The 13,605-nt window shown below is 42.2% G+C and overlaps 1 protein-coding gene across 1 annotated transcript in view; it reads right to left on the reverse strand.

The window, feature by feature from the left end:
- Positions 1-9,882: 9,882 nt before the first annotated feature.
- Positions 9,883-13,605, reverse strand: part of LOC149319162 (NEDD4 family-interacting protein 2-like) — a 57,071-nt gene continuing 53,348 nt past the window's right edge. The window contains exon 9 of the mRNA XM_089511181.1: positions 9,883-10,008. The gene's annotated coding sequence lies outside the window, so the exon portion shown is untranslated. The remainder of the gene's footprint in view (positions 10,009-13,605) is intronic.

The following is a 13,605-nucleotide window of genomic DNA, read 5'->3' on the forward strand; positions in this document are numbered from 1 at the left end:
CTCTCTCTCTCTCTCTCTCTGTGCCCTTGCATCAGCTGTTTGTTTTAAGAGAACCATGGGAAATCTGGCAACAAACACAAAAACAGGGAGAATCCTGTGAATAAACCTCAAGTGGCTTTCACACTACAGCAATTGCCCCCCCAAAAGCAAATGAAAATGGAGGACCTTATTGCACACACTTTTTGCCCCCGCTGTAGGCATGGGCAGGTGACATACATGTCCGAGTGCAAAAGCATTTTATTGCATGACACACTATCCTCAAGGCAGCCCTATGCCATCAGCCAGCACTAAGCCATCCTCGATCAGGGCTCAGGTGTGTGAATTTTGAAAGGCGAAAGGATGGCTTAGGGCCAGGTGATGGCATGGGGACGCCTTCAGGACAACGTGGCATGCGATAAAATGCATTTTCACTTGGCCATGTGCGTCCCCTGCCCATGCCCAGATCAGGGGCAACAGCGTGTGCGATAAGGTCCAGAAATGAATGTCCGATATTTCCCTGAAAATGCTTATTTCCTGGTTCATGTTACTTTCTTGTCAGATTCTAAGTGGTTTGTGTGCAATGTTGTGTGAAAACCATTTGCGCAATTGTGTGTAATATGCTGGATAACCGTGGGTTCTGACCCTTTTAAACTTCCAGTTTTCCCCATGTGATAAACTTCTTAGAGATATCCCTCCAGCCATTGTGACAGATGTAAACCAGCTGTGCTTCAACAGAAGGACACAAGCTAGAAGAAGAAGCTGGTGAGTTGAGACTGAACAGCAGCCCATTCTGGAACCAGCTGTGGCATGTATATCACAGACACTACCACAGCAACACACACAACAGAAAGATGTTATTAAATATTTCCCAAACAGTGAAGTAATTCATCATGAGGTTATAAGTGGATCTAACGTTTCTGAAATTGCCTGCTGAAGATTAATGGAACTTCTCATGTTTCCCATCCAAATGGGGAACAAAACAGAACAAGGTTTGCCATAAAGGCAAACGGCACCCAGAGAACCAGCAAAAATTCCCAGTGTGACCATTTGGCATTGGGAACTCTTTTCTTTTTCTTTTTTAAATGACCCTGGACTAGAATGGTGCTGTAAACCAAAAGGGAATGCAGAGGGAGCGGTGAAAACAGAATACTGGTGCTTGAATTATGAGTTTAGAAAGGACTTTTCAAAACTTTGTCAAGCAGTCAGATGGAGAATGACACCAGGTCATCATTATGCCTGGTGTGCATTTTGGAGCCAACTCCAAAGAGTAGCAGGGAGTAGCAAGCACTCCCCCCAAATATTTCTTCTTAATCCACTCAACTCCCTTGGCTTTCCCTTATAATGTAATAAATTTCACCCTGGAAATCTGGAGCCACCTCTGTGTGCAGCCTATCCGATCATTGTTGTTATCCACAGGATTTTGCAGTGCTCAAGGCCTGTGAACCAGAGAATAGTGGTACAAAAGTGGGGAGAAGCATGCGTATCCAGGGGCGGTTGCCTGTATCACACCATAATTGTCAGTTCTATTCTGGATGATTGCTTGACTCCAGCTAAGAAGAATCCAGTCTTAGGCAGTCTTTTCCAACAATTTGTGAAGAGTTTTGCAACACCAAAGTAGTTGTTATTATTATTATTATTATTATTATTATTAAACTTTATTTCTAAAGCGCTGTAATTAAAAGTGAGACTAATCCAGCTTCCCCATGTCTGGACCCAATTCCACCCTCCTAATGTCTACAAGGACGACCCACATTGGTCAGGCAAAAGGCATAGTTCCTTCCAGAGTTCAGGAAAGCTGTGTACCAATCCCAAGAATTTCTTAGGATTCTAAACAGGCTTTGAGAGTAGTTTTGATCTGTGTTGCAGACGTGCCCTTATTCAACAAAACAGGGCTGGACAACTACATGGGAGCCAGAGGGCAACTTTCTTTCCAAGATCTCTCACCAGTGGGCTGTACACAAACACACACTGACACACAGCAGATCCAAATACTTCCTTTTCCTTCTGCAGTCCCTCTCAAAATGCCATCTGGAAGTGACTCTAAGTTCAGGTCTATACATATTTGAGCCTGTAAATACATGATATATAACTTTCTTTTTCATTTCTTTTATTTACCCCTTTAAGAGATGGACTCAATCCCCAGCAGTGCTGGAGACAAAAAATTATTGTATTTTTCTTCAGCATCATGATCCAAATATTCCCCAGCCAGGAGGAAAATGTCACATGGTTTTTCAGGAATCCTACACCTAAACCTAGTTTTTGTAAATTGTGCCAAGCTTAATACCTTCCCTTAGGTATTTTAATTTTATGACTTTCTTGAGGTACATTTCACTCCAGACTGGTTTGATACAATAATCATCAATGGAAGTTTACAAAGTTTTTTAATAACCAAGGCTGTGTTTTTATATAGTTTTTGAAAGCAGAACTTCTGCTATGATTATAGGAGATTGGAATGGACTGAAATCAAAATAATTAAATGAACAAACTAAATCAAAGCCATTACAGGTTCTGAGTAAAGAATGTAGAACTCCTTAGGTAAGACCAGGGAGTTCTAGTTTTCTTCCACTAATTATCAAAACAAGTCAGAGAGCTTGGAAGGACAACAAATGAACAGGTCTGTACTGTTTCAGAATGCTTTTAACAGCCTGCATAATACTGGCCTTGGGATCCCCTTTATTTATATAATTACAGAGTATGTGAAAAACTCTAAATGAACTGGATAACTACAGACTACTTTACATAACAAACATGTTTCAAATGAAAGGAGTGTCAGAGAGCTGTGGGGTTCTCATTTAAGCATGCGTTATAAAAGGAATAATCTGTTGCCCATTTCAGTCACCTTAGCAATAACAATCTTGGCAAGGCATCTATCCCACATAGATTTCAGAAGATGTGTATATAGATTACATGAAGACTGCTACTGCCTCAGCAGTAATCTGGACTGGCTAAGTCCGTGTTGGTGAACCTGTGGCATGCATGCCCTCTCTGGCACGTGAAGCCATGCCAGAGGGCATGCAGTGATCACAGCAAGGAGGGGAGTGAGGTGTGTGCTGCCAGCCTGGCTCCTTACCGCGGCCTAGTTCCCCCGCAAAAAACCAAGCCACGACAAGGAAGGGCAGGGTGCAGCACTTCTGGGCTGAAGCCTTACTGGCTAGAAGCTCAGCCCTTCCAGCTGGAAGTCCTCCCCAAGGCATATCCTCCCCATCCCACACTTGTGTGTGTCTCTGTGTTGTGTGCCTTCAAGCTGTTTCTGGTGACCTTAAGACGACCCTATCATGGGGTTTTCTTGGTATGTTTCATCAAAGGGAGTTTGTGATTGCTGCCCTATAGAGCTGAGAGAGGGTGACTCGCCCCAAGTCACCCAGTGGGATCCATGGCTGAAGTGGGATTTGAAGCCTGGTCTCCAGAGTGATAGTTCAGCACTGAAACCACTATGCCATGTTGGTTCCCCTTGAATCTTATACCTAGCAGCTATTGTTGTGTTCCTGCGATTCCCAAATTCAGGGTATTTTGGATTTCCTTTCCTAGAAGCCTCAGCCAACTTGATCAATGGTTGGGGATTCTGGGAGTTGAAGGCCAGAATTTGGAAACTATTGTTGTATGCCTTCAAATCATTTCTGGTGTATGGTGATGCTATTATGGGGTTTTCTTGGCAAGGTTTGTTCAGAGGAGGTTTTGCCATTGCCTTCCTCTGAGGCTCAGAGAGTATGACTTGCCCAAGGCCTCCCAGTGTGTTTCATGGCGAAATTAAGGCGAAACTATCATGAGGTTTTCTTGGCAAGATTTCTTCAGAGGGGTGTTTTGCTATTACCTTCTTCTGAGGCTCAGAGAGTGTCACTTGCCCAAGGTCTCCCAGTTAGTTTCATGGCAGAGCTGGGATTCAGAGTCTCACAGTTAAACTGCTGGCTCTCTTTGTTCTTGTTATTGTGCTGTGCCTTCTGTGATTTATTATGATTGTTGTTGTTGTGCTCCTCCAAGTCATTTCCAACTTATAGGGCCAAGACCACCCTCCCTCTCTTTGGGGTGCTGGTTCCTGGCGACCCTAAGATGAAATTATCATGGTGCTAGCTTTGTCAGAGGGAGATTTCCATCCCCATTCCCTGAGGCTGAGAGCATGTGACTTGTGTGTGTGGTGTCTTCAAGCCATTTCTGACTAATGGCAACTAAGGTGAAACTATCATGACGTTTACTTGGCAAATTTCATCCTGGGGGCGGGGTTGCTATTGTTAGTCTGAGGCTAAGAGAGTGTGCCTTGGGTTCTCCTCCCCAGAACCGCCACCCTCAGAAGTTGGAAGTCCCTGCCCCCCACCAGAAGTCTCGCCCTGCCCTGCCCCGTCCCCCGGCACCTGGTGACACCTAATACAGGAATGCCACTAAATTTGGGCACTCGGTCTCTAAAAGTTTTCAAACTACAGTGACAAAGGTGCAAAACACACTGCAGAAATAATCCATTTTGAGACCATTTTAACTGGCTGGCTCAATGCTAGGGAATTCTAAGAACAATGGTTTTGTAAGAGACATTTAGCCTTCTTTGTCAGGGAGCTCTGGTTCCACAGTTCCCAGGATTCCCTAACACTGAACTAGGGCAGTTAAAGAGGTCTCAAATTGGATTATTTCTGCAGTATGTTTTGGGCTAAAATTACAATCAGATTTAGGAAGGTGGGTCAGACGGAGAATGTTTCAGCACCCCCTCATAGAAGGGTTTTTAATAATGGTGATGTACTTTTTGTATGCTTTTTCTTTTCACCTGTTAGTTCCAATTGTGTTTAAACTGTTTTAAGTTCAGATTTATTTTAACCTGGCAGTTTATTTGTTTTTAAGTCACTTTTTGCTATTATAATTGATTTTAGCAGCACTCTCTTTTAATCTATTTTGTAAGTTGTTTCAAGATCCACACTAGGAAAAAGAAAGCATATCATGAATAAATAACCCGAAACCTCCAGTTTCTGGACTTTATCACACCAGCATGTTGTCTTACAGCAATTGCACTGTCAAAGCAAATGGGAACATACTAGTTTGTAAACAATTGCTTCTCTGCAATTTTGCTATTATGATGTTTCTGTGATCCATGGTCCCATGCTTGTTTTTGAGCACTGCCTGGCTAACCTCACCTTCCTCCCCATGTATGCCCTATCCAGAGCATGCATGCCTTTCCATTTTTTAATTTTTATTTTTGCCACGATTACACAATTATGACAAAATGATAAAATAAAGAAAACAAAATAGAAATAGAAAAGGAAAGGAAAGGGAAACAAACTGAAAGCAACCTTATTTTGCTTAGGAATAGCAAGTTGAAGATGGGAAGGGAGGATGAAAAGAGGAGAATCACACCCACTCAGGCCGTGTGACTGCTGGAATATTGGAATCGCAGCAGAAAGGCTCCAATTGCACCAGAGGCAGTAGTGGAAAAGCAGCAATGTTGTGAGCCATTGACTTTCCCCCCCATCAATGAAAAGGTGCACTCCACCAACTAAGAAATGCCAAACAGCAACAAGTGAGACACAATGTTGTGTGATAAATATCAGCCAAAGACGCTATTATCCTGTTGTAATTGTGATTTACCAGCCTTATGTGATAAAGTATTCTAAGGCTTCCTCCAGCTTAGCTTTCAGTTCTCTGTCTCTTTATGTCTCCATATTCAGAGCTTGTTCCTTCCAGAATTGCAAAGTGTTTCTAAAAGTAAGGGATATATTTTTCCAGCCATTTTGTTAAATCCCTGGTTTTCCATTCCTTGTATAGTGTCCATTCATAATGATCAAGGTAATAAAACTCATAACAATATGTTCCTGTGATTCAGAGCAATACCTCCATTTATATGATCAGGATTGCCCACTGTGTGAATTGGTAATACAATGGATTTAGCTTTAGTGTATTCCTGTGAGGTGGGAGGAGAGAGTGGAGAAGCAGGGTGCTGAGTCTGTTTCATCCTTCCCTTCCCCATCCCCCATAGATGTCATTCCATTCTCATTCCTTGGAGAATTAGTGAATGTAGAAATACATAGGCTAATACATAATACTTGCCCTGCCTTCAGTTCCTAACACATGCCACAGAGTTCACATTTGCTCAGAAAGAATTTCTGATTGGGGCAGGCGTGGTGGTGATGGAATGAAGTGAAGCACAACTGCAGATCATCAGTCTGGCTTAACCTTGTCAAAGAAGGGATGAAACAGGAAGAGCCTTATGACACTGACTGGCAGATACACAAACGGAGGAAGGAAACAGGCTGCAAGGAGAGGAACTCCTGAGCTGTCAGCTGGAGCCCAGGAAGCAGAAGCCTCAGGGAGGGCCAAGATTCTTGGGGAAAAGATCAGAGAAAACTGACACTGCAGACAGACAATCTTAGCAGAAGGAGCTGTTCCAGATGCATTTATAAAAAAACGTTTCTAGCATTGCTGTTTGCAAAAAAGGTTATGGGGTATAAGATCAAAGAACTTCATTCAGACGTAACTTTTAATGGCCAAGATCCAGTGCAAAAAGACATAATGCAGGATCACCGCAAGCAGCAGTAATCCTGCATTGCAGCACCTTCAGGACAGCCTGTGGTTAAGGATTATGAGAGCAGAGATCCAAAAACCTCTGAAGGTGTACAGAAAGGAGAATGTCCAAGCATCCCATGCCACTGCAGAAGTCTTTCCTCCCAGTGTTAACTTCACCTTTTGCAGAATGTGGTCAAGATGTCAAAAAAGTTATCAAAGAGAAAAAATACACAAGATAGGAGAGGCTGCAGCAGTTTACTCTTGCCTGAGCCTACAGGGTAGAGAAATATTTTGCCCTGTCTCTGGATCCTTCTGAGTTGAGTTCAATCTTTGTTTGCATCTTGAATTCAGTGTGTGCCAATGGAAATAAGCTGAGGATAAAAAGGAGGAGAGTAGAAAGAAGATTAGATAGATAGATAGACAGACAGACAGACAGATATTAAAAAATCAAATTGGCATCTTTATATTGCAAAAGCTGCATCCCATGATTGTGAAATGTGTTTGTATGTCCACCATGTTATGATAGTATCTCAAAAATGGACAATTATAGCTAGAGGATATGAAATCTCAAAACATGATGGTTGAGATCTCAGGGCTGAGGTGGAACCATCCATAGAAGTCAGCCTATTTCCACCTATCCTGAAAATAAATTGTGGATGTCAAAAATAATTCCTTCATCCCATTCCCTGAAGGAGAGAAGGAAACTTCCAAGTGTGCACAACCCTGAAGTGGATTCAGGAGGAAAAGTCTCCTTCCCCCACATTTCATAACACATAATACGTGAAAGGAAAACCTAAGGGAGAGAAAAAAATAGCTGTATATTTCAGCTATTAAGACTATGGCCTGTTACAGACTGCCAAAATAAAGCTGCTTCAGGTCTCTTTGGAGGCATGCTATTTAAATGATGCATGCATCCTAAGAATCTGGAAACTGCACCAAAGCTGCACTCCAGTGCTTAGGAATGGAGTGTGGCTTTGGCGTGACCTCCGGACTCTTAGGACCCCATGCATCATTTAAATAGCATACCTCCAAAGAGACCCGAAGCAGCTTTATTCTGGCAGTCTGTAACAGGCCTTTGGCTCCATTATCAACTTACATTATCAACTTACATTATGCAAGTAATTGTTTCTCAATGCATTCCATCTCCCCTTTCTCAACCCCTCAAAAGTGGTGGTGCAGTGGTTAAATGCCTGCACTGCAGCCACAAGGTTGTGAGTTCAATCCCAGGCAGGGGTCCAAGGCCCACTCAGCCTTGTATCTTTCCACAGGTGGCTAAAATGAGTGCTCAGTTTGTTGGAGGCAATTAGCATACATATTGTAAACCACTTGCTATTGCTATTTCTAAAAGTGGGAAGGGAGCACCATACAAACCAGTGTTTAGGCATTCATACTTTATACCTAAATCTGTGGGTTCTAATCCATGAAAGTTTCTATTACAATATGCTTGTAAATCTTTAAGGTGCCATACATTAAGACAGGCACCCCTCTGTTAGTGTCTGGCAGTGGCATCTGGTGGTCTCCATGTCCTTTGTCTATTCCTAAATTACATTCAGCACTTTGGATATGTCCCTTGAAGTTTGAAATAAAATCTGGAGAGGATTCATTGCACCACTCGCATGGGAACTACCAACCAGCACCATTCCTGAAAATTGGGTGCCATTTGCAAGGAGTGGGGTGGGATTACAGATTTGTGGGCTGCACCATCAACCCTGACAAATGGATGAATTGGGGGTTTGTATGTCTCCTCTTGATATTCTTTCTCCCTCCTTCTTCTTAAACATGTTGTAATGATTTATTGTAATGTGATTCATCTTTGGTCACTTCAATAGCCCTTTCAGCCAAAGTGTGCTAAATCAACAGGAAGAACAAAAAAATCTCTTGAGAAAGAGAAGTTACAGAAGAAGATCTATCAGAACATAACGTTTCTGACATTTGGAGATAAGTGCCATTGCCTGTGTAGTGAGAAAGATACCACCCACAGTACAAAAGGGAGGTGTCCATAGGGTTGACACTCATGTTTATAAAAGGGTAAAAAGGGGGGAATGATCTTTAGAAAAGCATCTGTAAGAAGTAGAATCCCTTCCAGAGCTGCCACGCCAATAATAATAATAAAAACAATGCAATGACAATTGGACATGCTCAGTAGACTAGTCATAATAACATAAATGACATGAGTGGAGAGAAAACTGGATGGGAAGGAAGAACAGAATGGTGTTAACATGGAAGACCAGTACAGCTGATCGATTGAAATGCTTAAGAGAAATATTTTGTGTCGCAACATTTTGTTTCAAGTCCCTGTTATCATAATCTAAATGTGGATGCATTGTGGCTGACTGCATTTGAAGGCCGTAGGCTGTGTCATATACAGAGAACTGCAACAAAGTCCTAAAAAAGCAACCAGTTGTGGATGGGATTTTGACAGCAGGAGGAGGGGATGTGGGGAGCATGCTCCAGTCAGAACCACTCCCCCCACACTACTTGTTCCCCCCAGCAGGGTTCCAGATGTGTGTTCACTCTGCAGGGCTCTTTAAAGTATGAGCTTGGGGAGGGAGAGGAGGCAAATCAACAGGTGCTCAGGAGCATTTGAGTCAGACAGACATCTGCTGTGGATGTCAGGAAGACAAAAGCAGCTCTGTGTCCAATAGTAAAGGATTGGAGAAAAATAACAGCTGGAGAAAAGGAGGCAAGCCATAGCCCAGGAAAACAACAGGAAATCAGATTAAGGGAAGGAAGGCAAATGAGAAAGAAGCTGCTTTGGGGACCTGGTAGAGAAAAGCCACCCCCTTCAAAAGAAAAATGAAAAAAAAACCTTAGGGCACACAGATTTATTGTACTACAAGTCCGACTATGGATTGTGGCCATTTTAGTCCTGTTCATTTTCAACTTTGAATTTTAAATTGGCATATTTTTAATATTATGTCAGGATGATATTAATGTGTAATGGTAATCTTAATCCTATGTTTACGTGTTTTAACCTAAGCATTTAAATTGTTTAATATCTTTAGTTCTATATTGTACTTTAATCTCTTGATGTACCTCACCTCGAGATGGGTAATAAATCAAAGAGGAGGAGGAGGAGGAGGAAGAGGAGGAGGAAGAATATGGGTTGAGGAAGGATAAAGTTAAAAGAGAAGAGAAATGTAACACCATTGGTATGTTCAGAAATTCCTACATTTTTAATTTTTGTTGTTTACTATAAACAGAGGAATGTCAGAGGAAAGAAGGGCAGGATAAAAATTATGATTGATAGACAGACAGACAGACAGACAGACAGACAGAGATACAGAAGCTTTGAGGCTAAATACTTGGAGTGACAGTATTGTGGTTTAAGCGCTTAGTTACTGTTGTAAAGGGAAAGAAATAAAACAATGGCAGACATTTTAAAATAAAAACGAGAAAAGAATACTGTATTCTGGTAAACACTTGATTATTTTGTGTAGTATGTTTAAGCTTTTACATGAGGAGAATTATAATGTCCCTAGGGATCATCATCATCATCTTGTCCATCTTCTCTAAGCAATGCTCTTCAAATGAAGCCTCTCTTCCACTTCCCTATGCAAAAAAAGAAGAAAGAAAAGCAAAAGAATGTTCATAAAGCCCAAGGGACACAGGTAATGCTATGGGTGAGAGGAAAAGATTTTATGTGTGAAAGCGGATGTTAGGTGTGGTGGAATGTGTTCTGGAGCACAAAAGATCCATTGTTCATGTGGGGCAAGCCTACCTGAGCAAAGGAGAAGGCGGAGGAGAGAGAGAGAGAGAGAGAGAGAGGGGCAGAGAGAGAGATGAACAATTGACAGTTTCTGGCAGATTGGGTCAAGGACCACATACTACAAATGTTGTTAATGCAACACACATCAGGGAATGGAATGATTTTGTTTTGACAGGGAGTGCTTTTATGTGTCAAAGAGTTTGCAGCACCCAGTTTTTATGTTCCTTATGTAAGATTTATGGGGAACTGTTTCTCACATAAATGGGTATCACAAGTGGCACACACAACACAAAATACTGGCACATATAGTGAAAAGCAGGGAGGACTATAGCCCAGGACAAGGGTTGTTTTTTTCGCCCATACTGCACTTCTGCCTGATTTGTGGTGTTGTTGAATGCCTTCAAATAATTTCTGACTTATGGTGACCCTAAGGTGGATCTGGCGTGGGTTTTTCTGAGGCTGAGTTTGTGTGATCTGCCCATGGTCACCCAGTGGGTTTTCATGGCCAAGCAAGGAATTGTATCCTGGTTTTCAGAGTAGCAATCCAATGTTCAACACCACGCTAGCTCTCCATGCTTTGTAGACTACATACAAAATCTCTGCGAAATACAGTGGGCTACATATCTGCTGTGCTAGACAAATGGACTTATCATAGGCTTCCATGTATTGGCCATATGAGCAGAGGGGCATATATAGGAATGATGAACAAATTTCAAAACAGCTGAATCTGAATCTGAGAAAATAAATAGCTTTATCCCTTGATCCACAGAAGCAGAGGCTCTTGAGGGCATAAAAACTGGTGTGGCGAACAGTTTGCCATCTATATGCCCTAGATGGACAGCTAATTTCATATTTCAGGTCAAGCCTTTGTAGCATGTTTTGATCTCTATTAATACAATTTAAACTTTTTTGCAGTGGTATGTATTTATTTATTGTTAAATAAAAAGGTGGGTGGACTGAGAGTCCCCACCAACTGTGTCAGTGTCTCCTTAAATGTTGGGGCAATAGTTTAGCTAAAGGAGGCCGCCAGATTTAATGAATAAAGAAAAAAATATTTAGAAATCTGCAAGAGTGCAGCCAAAGACAATAGTAATTCAAGCATAGAATCATAGACTCATAGAGTTGGAAGAGACCACAAGGGCCATCCAGTCCAATCCCCTGCCATGCAGGAATTCTCAATCAAAGCATCCCTAACAGATAGCCATCCAGCCTGTTTAAAGACTTCCAATAAGAGAGACTCCACCACACTCTGAGAGAGTGTGTTCCACTGTCGAACAGCCCTTACTGTCAGGAAGTTCCTCCTAATGTTGAGGTGGTATCTCTTTTCCTGTAGCTTTCATCCATTGTTCCGAGTCCTATTCTCTAGAGCAGCAAAAAACAAGCTTGTTCCCTCCTCAATATGACATCCCTTCAAGTATTTAAACAGGGCTATCATATCACCTCTGAACCTTCTCTTCTCCAGGCTAAACATCCCCAGCTCCCTAAATCGTTCCTCATAGGGCATGGTTTCCAGATCCTTTACCATTTTAGTCACCCTCCTTTGGACACGCTCTAGTATCTCAACATCCTTTTTGAATTGTGGTGCCCAGAACTAGACACAATATTCTAGGTGCGGCCTGACCAAAGTAGAATAAAGTGACACTATTACTTCCCTTGATCTAGTAGACACTATACTTCTATTGATACAGCTTAAAATTGCATTGGCCTTTTTAGCTGCCATATCACACTATTGACTCACGTTCAACTTGTGGTCTACTTGGACTCTGGTGGCGCAGTGATTAAATGCCTGTACTGCAGTCACTCACTCAAAACCATAAGATTGCGAGTTCAATACCAGCAAAAGGGCTCAAGCTTGACTCAGGCTTGCATCCTTCCAAGGTCACTAAAATGAGTACCCAGCTTGTTGGGGGCAATTAGCTTACAGTTGTAAACCGCTTAGACATCGTTTTTCAGTATGAAGCAGTAAATAAATGAAGTGTTTTGACTCCCAGATCCCTTTCACATGTAGTCTCGTTCAGCCAGGTGTCCCCCATCCTATATCTCATTTCATTAAGTGCAGTACCTTACATCTCTCTGTGTTGAATTTCATTTTGTTAGCTTTGGCCCAGCTTTCTAGTCTATTCAGGTCATTTTGAATTTTGATCCTGTCCTCTGAGGTATTAGCTATTCCTCCTTATTTGGTGTCATCTGCAAATTTGATAACTATGCCCCCAATACTGTCATGCAAGTCATTAATAAATATATTGAATAGCACTGGGCCCAGGACAGACTCTTGTGGCACCCCACTGGTCAGAGCAGAAACACCATGCAGAGCTAATTGAGATGGGGATACAGAAACTGGATAGCGGAGGCTTAGGGGTGTAGAGGGGATAACATTTACCAGTCCTGAAGTGAGATCCATGGAAAGTGGGATATAGCTCAGACAGCATCTGAGGGTGACACAACGAGTGAAAGAGGCTCTCTGTGCACACTCAAGGCTAGAGCTGGGGCTTGTATTTATATCTGATATCTTAGCCTCAAGTGATACTTAGCGTTCCCACACAAAATAGAAAGAAGCGTCAGGAATAATCTCTTCTAAAACATGCTCAAATAGCCTGGAAAACCCACAAAAAACTATAAAAATACAAAGAGTTTAGGTGCTCTCTTATGGAATTCACAAAGGGGGCAATTCTGATAATTGGATTTAATTTTGGATTAACAAAACAGGGATTGGATGTAGGACAACTCTAACGTAGCTGGATAGGAAAGTTGGCTGGGAACATAGCAGGCGGAAGGTAGGAGAAAAGGAATTGTCTTTGGAGCTTATCACATTAACAAATAAACCGCCACTGCCCAGATGCATTCTGGGTCAAAGCCTCGCTCAGCCAGCACTTTTTCGAAGTCAGGGAGCTTCTGACTTCAAAAATTAGCCAGATGAGCAAGGCTTTGACCCAGGATGCATCTGGGTGGCGGCATCCCGGCTAGATTGGCAGCGATTTAGGTATGATAACATCCCAGATCCTGAATTCAAGCTGGAAGAGGTAAACCAGCATATTTGTTAATGTGATAAGCTCGCTAGTCTCCAGTGCCAGAGGATATGTGGAAAGCCTAGGTGGAGGATGGAGGGATCAGTAAACCCATTTAACCTTTATTTTGATATCACCCAGGCCTTCCACATGCCCTCAGGTCAACATGCCTTTCTCATGGGAAACTTTCTACTGTTCTGTGACCTCTTAAGAACATCCCTGGCCCTAGATATGAAAATATGAAACCCCCATATTCAGCACAAGGGATGTCAGGTATGCTTACATTACAGCAGTGTGTACTCCACTCTTACTTTATTTAGTTGCTCTGTGTGTGAGACAGGGAGGGAGGGAGGGAGAGAGATAGGAAGACCAACCTATTGTGCAAGCATTTAATCTTGTCTACAGGTTTATATTGAAACAGCAGCATGCAAGGGC

Source organism: Sceloporus occidentalis, unplaced genomic scaffold (genome assembly GCF_023333645.1).
Source record: "Sceloporus occidentalis isolate IW3139 unplaced genomic scaffold, rSceOcc1.0.p SCAF_2, whole genome shotgun sequence".
In the NCBI taxonomy this organism is placed as follows: Eukaryota; Metazoa; Chordata; class Lepidosauria; order Squamata; family Phrynosomatidae; genus Sceloporus; species Sceloporus occidentalis.